The sequence below is a fragment of the Montipora capricornis genome, chromosome 7 (genome assembly GCF_036669925.1).
Source record: "Montipora capricornis isolate CH-2021 chromosome 7, ASM3666992v2, whole genome shotgun sequence".
In the NCBI taxonomy this organism is placed as follows: Eukaryota; Metazoa; Cnidaria; class Anthozoa; order Scleractinia; family Acroporidae; genus Montipora; species Montipora capricornis.
In genome coordinates, this window is record NC_090889.1 from 51,630,531 (window position 1) to 51,638,030 (window position 7,500).

Genomic DNA, 7,500 nt, shown 5'->3' on the forward strand with positions numbered 1-7,500 from the left:
GAGTGGTGTACCACATCCAAACATATCGTGGAAATTTGCAAATGGCGAGCTTCCTACGGAGTCTGTCATTAAAAAGACTTCAAACCAGTCACTTCTTAATTTACCAAGGACGGCAAAGAGTATGGAGGGATGGTACAAGTGTATAGTGTTGCACACTGAGCGGACAGAAGCACGGATGCGGACTCGTACTAAAAACACACACATATTCTAAAATGGCGGATAACAACAACCTCGTGTCTTTATTCTTCCAATGATTCCTTGCTACAGTTTTGTTGCTGAGGGGAGGGGGGTAAACACCGTATTCCTTAACCTAACTGTACAGGCCCTACACACTCCCCCTTATGAAAAAAAAGGTCGTCCTCGACATTAGACGGTTTTCTAAGACTGGCGTCTGCAGGTATCAATACGCAAGCCTCCTCTGTTCATCCCTGAGGTTAGGTGGAACGGGGTGATCCGGCCCTAACCACAAAGCCACGAGTACAACCACTTAAGACTTGTATACACATACAGTTTGGAGTACTGTTAAAGTTCAACGACTTCCACTGGCAAACTACTAAGTTTGATGTTGTAAAGTAACAAGTGCAACTTGTGTTCTGTCCTTTTTTTTAAAGTCCATTTAATCACAGAGAAAAAAAAAATTCACAAAGTTCGTGTTAGGATTTTTCTGATCACTTTAGAAAGGATACAAGCCAACGTATCCGTATGGTGTAACTGGCCAAACAGAGTTCATGCACGCATTAGGAATTCCTCCAAGGGGTCCTGGTGCCAGGGGTACAGGTGCCAGGGGTACAGGTACTGGTGCCGCTCCCGCATTGTGGCTAATTAAACACAGTCCCGCTGGTTGGTAATAGGTCGGAGTTCCAAAGCTGTCATAAGTTAGTAGGGTAGGTGGTCTGCGCTCCCTCATCGGTGTCCCTTCTCCTGGTCTGACTTCTGACTGCTCTACTACAGATGGTTCAAGGACTGGATCTGTCGGTACTTGTATTTGCAGGTCAGGTTGGTAGATACTGGAGGCCACCTCCTCATCAGCGCATGCCTGGTTGGCTGAAGGCTCCTTGGCTGAACAGGTACGCGCTTTCTGGCTCTACAGGAGTGAAGGTTAACATCCCTGCGGATTCTTCTTCAGAACTGTCTCCGACATTGGAGGCCCCTGGTGACGACAAATGTGGCTGGGCAGTTGGCAACTTCCGTTTTGATCTTTTCCGGGGGTGTCACTGGGCCTTGCTTCAAAAGGAAGATCATTGCATGGAAGTAAAAGGTTACGGTGAATCACGGGGTGTCGCCCTCCACCAGATTCAGGCATAATTTCATAAACTGGACTCTCTTCACCTTTCCGTTTCACTACCTGGTGGATGGTGTCTTCCCAGTAGGACCTCAGCTTCCCAGGGCCAACTCTCTCACTTAAGTTTCGTACAAGGACTCGGTCGCCTGGCTGAAGTACTGGACTGTGAACTCTCCGGTCATACTGTTTCTTGCCTCTGAGTCCAGATAGCCGAGATTTCTTAGTGGCTATTCCGTATGCTGCTTTCATTGCCTCTGCCACTCCTAACTTGAGTAGGCAGTGGGTTTGGTACCAAATATGACATCAATTGGGAGTCTTGGGGATCGGCCAAACAATAGGAAAAACGGCGAATATCCTGTCGCCTCACGACGAGTGCAATTGTAAGCATGAACCACCTTTTGGAGGCTGTCCTTCCACTTGGACTTCTGGTGCTCAGGCAAAGTTTTAAGCATGAATAGCAGTGTTTGGTTCAGGCGTTCTGTCTTTCCGTTTCCTTGGGGATGATAAGGCGTTGTTCGAGATCGGACCATACCACAGCATTCCTCCAGCCGATGGAACAACTGATTTTCAAATTCACCACCTTGATCATGCAAGATTCTTGCCCGAAACCCAAAACGTAATATAAAGTCATTATACAATTTGTCCGCTGCTGTTCGTGCAGACTTGTTGGTGGTCGCAAACGCTTGGGCAAATCTTGTAAAATGATCAACTATAACCAGGATATACTCGTATCCCCCTTTGTTTTTTTCAAGGTGTACAAAGTCCAATGACACCAGCTCGAAGGGTTTGCTACTCTGTATGGTCTCCATTGGTGCTTTTGGCAAGATGTTTGGTCTCTTTTGTTTGATGCAACTACAAACATGCGTCACATAATGTTCAATGCCTCTTTTCATCCGGGGCCAATAAAACCGTTCCCTGGCAAGGTGAAGGACCCTTTCTGTCCCTAAGTGTCCCATTTCTTCATGTAGCTCTTTCTGTAGACCATTCGATGAAACTTCTGCGGAAGGACAATCTGAAGATTAGGGCCACTTCTGCGCCGGAGGATTCCATCTTCTCCAACTGCGAGTTTACTCCATTCACGTAGAATGCCTGGTGCCTGTCTTGTGCTGCGAGTGGTTTGCCGGTTTCCTTATATCGAATCACTACACTCATCACCTTGTCTTTCCTCTGAGCCTCGTACAGTTCCTTAGGTGTGAGAGGTCGCACCCTCGGTTCATAATCCACATTCATAATGTGTCCCATTTCACTTGGCTGACAGGATAGCGATAGGAACCAAACTGGATCTCCTTTCTGCTGGGCATTCAGTGCTTCCGCTGTGGCTTTAATCCAATACGGGTCTACTTCTTCAGTACACATGTCTATGAACTGTTCCATATGCATCCTAGAGAGAGCATCAGCATCCCGGTTGCCCGTCCCTGGTCGGTACTTTATCGTGAAGTGGAAGTCAGCCAGCTCTGCTACCCAACGGTGTCCAGTTGCATTTAGTCTCGCCGTAGTTAAGACATAGGTCAACGGGTTGTTATCTGTGTAGACCGTGAAGTGCAGGGCATAATACAGGTCGTCCCGAAACTGTTCAGTTATGGCCCACTCCGTTCCGCTGCAGTTAGCGCACGAGATCCGTAAGCAATTACCCTTAGTTGACCGGCCTGCTTCTGGTAAAGTGCTGCCCCAAGGCCCTGTTCTGACGCATCCGTGTGAAGAATAAATGGCTGGGTGTATTGAGGGTAAGCCATCACAGGTGGGTTACTAATAGCACTGATAAGCTTATCGATTGCGGCTTGGCGTTCACTGGTCCAGTTGACTGGCTCCCGGAATGATACTTGTCCCTTATTTCTGACTGGTCTTGTATTTCTCCTCTGAGTTCGCCGCGGCGACTGTCCTCTCTTTTCAGGTTCTTTAAGAAGATCGTAAAGGGGCTTTGCAATCTTGGCGAAATCACTAATGTACCTCCTGTAATAGCTTAATAGTCCTGTTAGTTTACGGACTTCACCCACAGTCTCTGGCATAGATTCTCTAAGACTCGTGACCGCTTTAGTAGTCTCGGGATCAATACTGTGTCCAGACTGGTTTACAATTTGGCCTAGATAGCGGACCTCTCTCTGGAACAGACTACACTTGCTTGGCTTCAATTTCACTCCATGTTTGCGCAGGCGTCTCAACACTATTCGCAAATCTTCAACATGTTCTTCAAACGTTCCACTACAAACTATGACATCGTCCAAGTAAGGAATGCACATCTCGTCGCGGATACCTTCCAAACAATCTTCCATAAACCGCTGAAAGCTTGCTGGTGCATTATTCAGCCCAAATGGGATCGGAGTCCATTCATACAGACCCCAAGGTGTGATGAAGGCAGTCAGGTGTCTGCTCTTTTCCCCAACAAAACCGTGATGATACGTTTTTCCCTGGTCTAACACTGAAAACCAGGAGTTCCCTCCAAGATTATCCAGTGTCTCTTGGATTCTTGGTATTGGGTGCCAAGGGTACTGTCTTACGGTTCAGAACCCTGTAATCCACGCACAGGCGTAGCCCTCCATCTTTCTTCCTTACACACACCACGGGAGATGAATAATTTGACTGAGACTTAGTTATCCATCCCCGGTTGAGCAGATCTTCAATGTAGTGTTTAACTTCAGCATACAGGGGACGGGGAATTGAGGAATAGCTCTTCTGGACTGGAGTGGTGTCTGACAACTCCAAATTTAATTGAAGTCCCTCTATCCGTCCCATATCATCATTATCTTGGGAGAATGACGCCGCCTCCTCCTCTAGCATGATCATGGCCAACTGGCGTTGACTTTCTGTCAGGTAACCTAACACCACGGCTGGTGTCTTGAAGGACTTTATTTCATTTGCAACTTCCCTGTTTACTTGATGTTGGGGTACTGATGGGTTTCCATCCTGGAGTGAGGTACCACCTGTTCCCCTTGGGTCCACAGCTTCCGAACGAGGGAGGTCCTTTCTTATTACTTCCAAAGGGGTAACCGATTGCACTAGCTGCAAGTGTCCCATAAACGTTCGCCGGCCAAGGACTTCATCATGCTTTGAGGGGTTACGGACTGTAATGTTCACCCTGTGTGGCGACCCTCACGGTAGGGTGAGGAGCTGCTCTACAACTTCCAAGTCGGCTGGCCAAGGCATACCTGGGTCTGGTTCAAATAACACTGGTGTCCTCTCCTCAGGAGAACCCCAGTTAATTCTACACGGTACTGTCACTGCCTGCCCTCGTGGTACCGTCAGATTGCGCTTACCATTCTTCAAAACACCCATGTCCTCCACACTTGCATTTTGCACCAAATCAACCATCGCAGTAACATTCTCCTGTGCTACTTCCTTTAAAGCCGTATTCATGATGTCAACAATGGAGCTGCTTTCTTCGGTTTCTCTATCCTTCAGTACTTCTTCTATTACATGGTACCCAATGATTGGAGTTTCCAACTCATCTTTTGCAATGAGGAATGGTACAGTTAGAGAACTTGATGACTCTGTGTCCGACGAGAGCTGAAACTGTACTTCCACCCACCCTTCAAATGGTATGGTTCCACCATTTGCTGTTCTTAAGTTCAGTCCTACATCCTCGCCAAGCAACTCTTCAATGTTCCTTAACTTTGAGGAAGGCAAATATTCCTTAAGCCAGCTCTTGGACACAATAGACACCTGTGCACCCGTATCCCAAAGGGCCTCGACTGGGACTCCGTTGAGAACACATGACACCTTACACTTCTTTCCAACCAACTTTGCAACTACCACACGCTGCCTGGGTGTCAAATGACTAGCAAATACATAACCATCCCCCCGAAGTACTGGCAAACTGTTTCTAGCTTCCAGTTGCTGGATCGCTTGGCAGAGACCCTTGTGACTGTCCCAGTGACGTTTCTGACAACTTCGACCACAATAACGAACTGCTTTACAACCTAGACATTGTTTGAAACTTTGTGGTCGCACAGCTGCCCCTTTCCTTCCTTTTGACAGTCGTTACAGCCCCCTCGGCCCTGATACCCTTGCAGATTCTGATTTACAGGTAGGGGCCTGGTGAAACGTTCCTCATTGGTTAGATTTCTCTCAACTGATTCTTTTAATGTGGTAAGTTTTGAACGGACCGCTTGTAGTGCCACCATGAACTCCTCTTCTCTAGGACTCTCTTTCCCCAGGGAGTTAAGCTTCTTAGCGGTTGCCCCTTGTTGGATGGATCCCCCTTCCTCTTGTGATGCATGCACTTCGTTCACCCTTGGGTTCCTTTGACGAGGGGTAGAGCCCAGTTTGGATTTTCTTTCACTTTCTTCTGAAACTACTACATTTATTTGTTGAATTAGATCCTCATCCTGTACATCTGGTTTTTTCTAATATTGGTCTCAACCTGATCCGAATGGCCTTATCTTGAAGACTAGTGTCTATTGCATGTAAAAACATTACCCGCACTAGCTTTAGATCATATTTCAACTGAGTATTAACCTCCCGCGAGGCAAACAGGATTTTTTGTCTGGAATCGAGGGTTCTGATTAAAAATCTTTGAGGATTTTCCTGTGGCTCCTGAACTAAATTTGATAGCTGTCTGTACAGGTCACTCGCATTCTTCTCCTGAAAATGGGATCTCAGAATACGTCTTAATGTGGGGAGTGTTAATTCACTCAGTCCTTCTAAATAGCTTGTTAATCTCATCCCTGGATTAATAGCCCTGACCACTGCATCAACAACCTCTTGTGGCTTGTAGCCCTTTTGCAGTGCACCTTCAATTTGTCTCACTAGACTCACAAAACTCAATTTTTCCATTTGCCCTGGTTCCCCGATTTGGCCAATAATCTTTAGTTCTCGTTTAAAGTCACTCGGTTTGAAATATAATGACTTTGACTCACCCTTCGCCTTCACTTCCTCTTTGTTGTCAACATCCTTCTCCGGTGAATGTGCTTTACCCATGGTCAATGCTTCAAATTTCTGTTTAATCACCTCATATTCCAACTTCACCTTTTCTAGTTCCGATTGAGAGACTTCCGACTTCTTTTTTTTTGCTTACATCCTCGAGCGGTGGACACCCAAGGTGTGTAAATTCATTATTCCAGTCCTGAAATCTTTCAAAAACTCGGTGTCCAGCTCCACGCTGCCCTTCAATTTGGCTTCGAAATGTTCCTCGATCAATCTGACAAGTCCTTTCCTCGTTTTATCCTTAAGGTCACTGTCACCGCAGCCTAAAGTCTTATCAGTTACTCCCAGATCCTCAACCTTTAGCTGGCAGGGATGACTCTGGATCTCCATTTGTATGTCTTCGATCTCCATCGCGTGTATTGATTCCTTTGCGAGCGTGTGCACGATTTCAACTATTTCAAAAACTTGTTTCTTTGTCTCCTCGCTCCCGTCCTCATTGATTGCTTAAAACGTTGTCTTATTTTCTTTCATATTTCCCGGACAGGCCCCCAAATGTTGCACACTGAGCGGACGGAAGCATGGAATCGAACTCGCACTAAAAACACACACACATTCTAAAATGGCGGACAACAACAACCTCGTGTATTTATACTTACAATTATTCCTTTCTACAGATTTGTTGCTCGGGGGGGGGGCTAACACAGTATTCCTTAACCTAACTGCATAGGCCCTACATAAGCTGTGACTTTTTTAATATGCAACTGCGGTCAGATTTTTGTCAAGTTTGATTTTGTTGGTCTCGGTCCCAGACCTACTGAAATTTGCTTATGAATAGTTTTCAAAATCAGAACTGTTACTTTCGAAAATTTGTTATAGCATATGAAACATCAAGTCGAGAATTTCGTTTTATTTCTAATTTAGCTTTGATGGCCGAAGAACAACAGTTTACATGATACTGTTTGTCTTTCTTTAAGAAGGACAGCACTAACCCTTTGCTGACAAATGTTTCTTGAATTTAGTCGATGGTGGCTGGAGTGATTGTTTAATTTTTTCGCAACGTAGAACAATCCTTCTCAGCACTCGCCGACGGTTACACACTAAAGTAGAAGTACAACAGAGTAAGCTATTTAAACTTAAATTTGAAACGAAAAACAACAGTTTCAATAGCAAAAGAAAAACGCTATCACCAACGGGAAGCTTAATTAAATATTCCTGAGAAGTGGTGTCAGTGTGCATACATTAAAATTCAAATTAGCAATCGTCAAATGTTTTTTTTTTTCACAATAACAACACTCCCACTTTTGACGTTGCTTATTTGACAGTTTTCATTCCTAGTTGGATGACAAGCTTCTCCAAGT